The sequence below is a fragment of the Hyperolius riggenbachi genome, chromosome 3 (genome assembly GCF_040937935.1).
Source record: "Hyperolius riggenbachi isolate aHypRig1 chromosome 3, aHypRig1.pri, whole genome shotgun sequence".
Classification (NCBI taxonomy): domain Eukaryota; kingdom Metazoa; phylum Chordata; class Amphibia; order Anura; family Hyperoliidae; genus Hyperolius; species Hyperolius riggenbachi.
Window position 1 is genome coordinate 123,598,519 of NC_090648.1, and position 6,247 is coordinate 123,604,765.

Genomic DNA, 6,247 nt, shown 5'->3' on the forward strand with positions numbered 1-6,247 from the left:
GGTGTACAAGAGCAAAAGGGGGGGGGGGAGACCCTAGAGTGGCACTCCCTATTCACATGAGCTCGTGCGAGTAAAGAACAAAAAACAATGGAATCTCACCATACCATCAGTGGTCGCCTCTGTCAGTTGCTTAGGACGTGTGCTCTACGGTGATGTAGGGAAAAAAGCAGCAATCGTCATGTAATTGTAGAAAAAGGAGATCCGGGCACCTTCCGTCCAGTGTAATTTATTGTTGCGAATATAGTGTCAGACATCCAACTGGATACCACAGACAACACTACCTCATCCTGGTGGTGTTCAAAGGTGATGGTCCGGTGGGGGTGAGGGAGCCAGGGCACAGGGTGGGACAAGCGACGGCCGTTTCGCGTCTATACAGACGCTTTGTCACGCAGCGTACCACTTCATTAGATGCTCTGCGAACTTCCGGGATATCACGGGGATAAGCCCCGCCCCTTCCGGAAGCCGCGTGCATCAACTGTGATTGGAGGGAGGGAGTGGGTGAGGCCAGGGGGCGTGTGCGTAGTTGGCTAAGACTGCTATTCCCAAAATGCTCAGCGCTTACCCCCGCCCCTAGGAGCTGGGTATGCGGTAAGGCTACGTCGAGCCGACTGGGTAATAAGGACACGCACAGCTGCGTGTTAAAAACACGCCCATTGTGTCCATACTCAGCCTCAGCGTCGATGGTGGCCATGGTAACACATACCACGACCTCCAGGCCTATCTGGCATACAAAGGAGACTACCATACACATCTCCCCTATCTGTGGGCAATGAGCAGCAGCATTGGGGGGGGCATCATTACAGCCCACCCCCAAATCGCCAACAGCACAGTATCTCCTGCCTACAGCCATCCCTCTAAGTGTTTTAGTGAGAAATGTGACTAAAAACCTAACAAGGATGGAATATATATACAGCGAACAGACCTATTTAACCAAAACATTATGGAAACTGCACATATAAGAGACATCGTTACATAAAAGAGGAAGGCGCACGGGTAATATATAAACCTGAAAGGGCAAGGCAAATAGAGTTATGAAGAACAGGGACCTACTATTGCCATTATCAAAACTTCAGACCATCACCATTGAAACAGCATCAGTATACAATTGGAAAATAATACCGAAAACCCCCCACCCTCAGGTGCTATGGATCTACATAGAATCCACATGTGGACAGGGAGCTGCTCCCTTATCGATAGAATCAAAGGTCTCAGGGATCTAACATACAAGCCAGTTCAATTTTGTCGTTCAGACCCATTGGGCCCAGGGCATCAGTCCGCAATATAATACGTGTCTCCCTTCTGAGAAGTAGTTTATCCCTATCACCTCCCCTCGTTGGGATTTCCACCTTCTCAAGTACCGCAAAGGTTAGGCCCCGACTAGACCCCCCATGTTCTTCATGCATGTGCGTTACCAGTTTTGTGCTTATCTTCCCTGCCTTAATAGTACTTGTGTGTTCTCCTATCCGGACCTTCACTGGTCTGGTAGTCTGCCCTATATAAAATTTCTTACAGGGACAGAACAACACATACACTACGTACGCAGTCTGGCAAGTGAAGAAACCTTTGATCTTAAAGTCCACACCCCCCACCTGGATACGTCTAGATGTGATCATTCCAGAACAATACTTGCAATGGCCACACCTAAAGTTCCCCGTAGGGGTACATCTATCCAACCATGTCAGCGATTTAGATGCTGTAAATTCACTCCTGGTAAGCATGTTAGCCAGGGTGGGTGCTCTTCTAAACACGACTCTGGGGGGTCCCTCAAGTTTATGGGACAGTTCTGGGTCACCCTGGACAATGTCCCAATGTTTGAAGATACTCTCTCGAATCCTGGAGGCCATGGGAGTATAGTCGAAGGTAAAAACCAAATTTCCCCTCCCATCCTGTTCTTTTTTATTCTTACTCTTTCCCCTCAGAAGAGAACTCCTATCCTGTTCTTGAGCTCTACACTTGGCTCTGATCAACATCTGCATGTCATACCCTCTTTTACGGAATCTATTGGTCAAGTCACTCGCCTGATCTTCGAAAGTCCGCTGCGAGCAATTGTTCCTCCTCAGGCGTAAATATTGGCCGTAAGGAATTGCCTCCACCACATGCTTCGGATGGAAACTTCCAGCGTGGAGGACTGAATTGGTCGCAGTCGGCTTTCGATACCCCTCACTGATCAACTCGTTGTTCACCACTTTTAGTCTGAGGTCCAGAAATACCACCTCCTCACCGACCATTTCTGAAGTGAATTGCATGTTAATGCTGTTGCAATTTAGATAGTTCACAAATTCCAGGAACTGGGCATCCGAGCCGGACCACACCACCAGGACGTCGTCCACGTACCTGGACCATTGCCTGATGTGCATCCGGAACGGGTTGGTATCCGAATGCAAGGAAGACTCCTCCCACGCCCCCAAAAGCAGATTGGCAAAGGAGCATGCCACTGGGGTCCCCATAGCTGTCCCCGCCACCTGCTGGTACCAACGACCATCAAACGTAAATGCGTTATGTGCCAGCACAAATTGTAAACACTGACAAATATACTCGATGTATTCATCTTCTTTCGCTGTGCGTTGTAAATAACGCTTGACGGCCTGCACCCCCAGGTCTTGGGGAATCCTGCTATACAGGCTGACCACATCGATAGTGGCCAGCCTGTCACCTGGGACCCAAGTGGCACGCTCCACCATCTGCAACACCTCCAGAGTGTCCCTCAGGTAAGAGGGCACACCCCTTAGGAGGGGGCGCAGGAGATGGTCCAAGTACCTGGACAGTCTCTCAGTGAGAGACCCACAGCCCGAGACTATGGGACGTCCCGGTGGTGCGTCCATCGATTTGTGCAATTTTGGGATGTGATACCATACCGGTTTTTTAGGAAAGGCCGGGAGGAGATCCCCCGCCAATCTCTTGGGGAGAAAGCCCCTCTCGACCCCCCTACGTAGGAGGGTCTGTAAACCCGACTGGTATCGGGGGGTCGGGTCACAAGGAAGCAAGCGGTATGTCTGCGCGTCATTCAACTGCCTAAGGGCTTCTGTCTTATATTGGTGACTCGACAAAATCACCAAGTTCCCGCCCTTGTCGGCATTCCTTATGACCAGACCCTCCTGTGCTTTTAACCAGTCCAAGGCTTTCCTCTCCTGTGCACTTAAGTTCGGCAAGGCCCGCTCATGGATCAGGGATTTCAAATCCTGCAACACCTGGTTGAAAAAGTGGTCAATACTGGACCCCGGACTCACAGGGAAGGGCTGTGTTGACCTACATGCTCTGTAGGACCCTGTATCCCCTAGCGATAATTGGTCTGGTTCACACAGACTTGGCCAATCCAAACGGCCTCCCTCCTCCCACAACTCAGTAAGTATGCTAAGTATTTCCTCATCCGTTGGGTCCCACCGTACCTCAGGACAAAAGCCCAGATTGTTGGCACGGTGTCCCTGTGTCATCTGAGGGGGAAAGCCATATCTGCCCTCCTTGGACAGATTGATTGCCTCTGGGATGTTCCCCAGCATATCAATACTAGTGTCCGTAGTCATTGGGCATGGCTGTGGGGCTGATGGAAGTGGATTCTTCTCAGTCTGTTGTGCCACAGTTGTTTGATGGAATCTCTGGCAAATGACTAACTTCCGTACAGATTTATATAAATCAATCGTGAAAGTCACAATGTCAAAATCCCGTGTAGGGCTGAAATTGAGACCCCGACTCAATAGGGTAATGCACGCCTGTGGGATCTCCACTCCCGATAAGTTCACTACTTGAGGGGTCTCTTCTTGTGGTGAAATTACTGCACTGTTGCTTTCCTCTTCTTCTTGGCCTGTTTGGTGTCCCTCATTCCTTCCCAATGTACAGTCCTGGACGTTCCCTCCATATTTTCGTCCTCTTCCTCGCCTGACTCTTGGTCTAAAGGGACCTGATCTTCTGCACATGTTGTCTCCGGGGGGTCCCGTCTACCCTGCTTCCTTGGTGTTTTAGGGAGCTTTTTGGACTTTTTCTTAATCACCTTCTTTGGTTTCTTATCTTGTTCTTGGTCACTGTCAGACCCTGAGTCTGTGGTCCAATACCCCCGACCTCTTGGGTTTCTGGGGTACTGGGCGGGGTTCCAATTGAATACTTTGCCTTTATCGAAGTCTTCCTTATCTCTGAAAAACTTTTTTAATTTCCTGGTTTTGACTTCGTCTTGTATTCTTATAACTCTATCTTCCACTTTTGTAGTTACTGCTGTGAATTTTTCTTTTGTAACAGAAGTTTCAAACTTCTGTCTAACATCTGTTAACTCAGCTGTTACTTTATTATACTCTAAAGTGGTACGCGCTAAAACGATACTTTGCAGTCGTTTTGCGTGATCCAAATGGGCCTCTGTCCAATTCTCAACGAATTGCCTGTCCTCCCTGTATTCTGAGGGCTCCCAATAACGTCTGAAACCCCGTGCAACTATGCCTTCCTTTTTGTATCTCTTTAGTGTAGTAACTGTCCAAAATAATTTGGTTTCCTGTTCGCTGAGTCTTCCAAACTTGTTCTCCAAAACCCTGGCTCCCACCTCTCTGTTAGCTTTCGTGGAAGCTGGCTTCCCCCTCAGATGACACAGGGACACCGTGCCAACAATCTGGGCTTTTGTCCTGAGGTACGGTGGGACCCAACGGATGAGGAAATACTTAGCATACTTACTGAGTTGTGGGAGGAGGGAGGCCGTTTGGATTGGCCAAGTCTGTGTGAACCAGACCAATTATCGCTAGGGGATACAGGGTCCTACAGAGCATGTAGGTCAACACAGCCCTTCCCTGTGAGTCCGGGGTCCAGTATTGACCACTTTTTCAACCAGGTGTTGCAGGATTTGAAATCCCTGATCCATGAGCGGGCCTTGCCGAACTTAAGTGCACAGGAGAGGAAAGCCTTGGACTGGTTAAAAGCACAGGAGGGTCTGGTCATAAGGAATGCCGACAAGGGCGGGAACTTGGTGATTTTGTCGAGTCACCAATATAAGACAGAAGCCCTTAGGCAGTTGAATGACGCGCAGACATACCGCTTGCTTCCTTGTGACCCGACCCCCCGATACCAGTCGGGTTTACAGACCCTCCTACGTAGGGGGGTCGAGAGGGGCTTTCTCCCCAAGAGATTGGCGGGGGATCTCCTCCCGGCCTTTCCTAAAAAACCGGTATGGTATCACATCCCAAAATTGCACAAATCGATGGACGCACCACCAGGACGTCCCATAGTCTCGGGCTGTGGGTCTCTCACTGAGAGACTGTCCAGGTACTTGGACCATCTCCTGCGCCCCCTCCTAAGGGGTGTGCCCTCTTACCTGAGGGACACTCTGGAGGTGTTGCAGATGGTGGAGCGTGCCACTTGGGTCCCAGGTGACAGGCTGGCCACTATCGATGTGGTCAGCCTGTATAGCAGGATTCCCCAAGACCTGGGGGTGCAGGCCGTCAAGCGTTATTTACAACGCACAGCGAAAGAAGATGAATACATCGAGTATATTTGTCAGTGTTTACAATTTGTGCTGGCACATAACGCATTTACGTTTGATGGTCGTTGGTACCAGCAGGTGGCGGGGACAGCTATGGGGACCCCAGTGGCATGCTCCTTTGCCAATCTGTTTTTGGGGGCGTGGGAGGAGTCTTCCGTGCATTCGGATACCAACCCGTTCCGGATGCACATCAGGCAATGGTCCAGGTACGTGGACGACGTCCTGGTGGTGTGGTCCGGCTCGGATGCCCAGTTCCTGGAATTTGTGAACTATCTAAATTGCAACAGCATTAACATGCAATTCACTTCAGAAATGGTCGGTGAGGAGGTGGTATTTCTGGACCTCAGACTAAAAGTGGTGAACAACGAGTTGATCAGTGAGGGGTATCGAAAGCCGACTGCGACCAATTCAGTCCTCCACGCTGGAAGCTTCCATCCGAAGCATGTGGTGGAGGCAATTCCTTACGGCCAATATTTACGCCTGAGGAGGAACAATTGCTCGCAGCGGACTTTCGAAGATCAGGCGAGTGACTTGACCAATAGATTCCGTAAAAGAGGGTATGACATGCAGATGTTGATCAGAGCCAAGTGTAGAGCTCAAGAACAGGATAGGAGTTCTCTTCTGAGGGGAAAGAGTAAGAATAAAAAAGAACAGGATGGGAGGGGAAATTTGGTTTTTACCTTCGACTATACTCCCATGGCCTCCAGGATTCGAGAGAGTATCTTCAAACATTGGGACATTGTCCAGGGTGACCCAGAACTGTCCCATAAACTTGAGGGACCCCCCAGAGTCGTG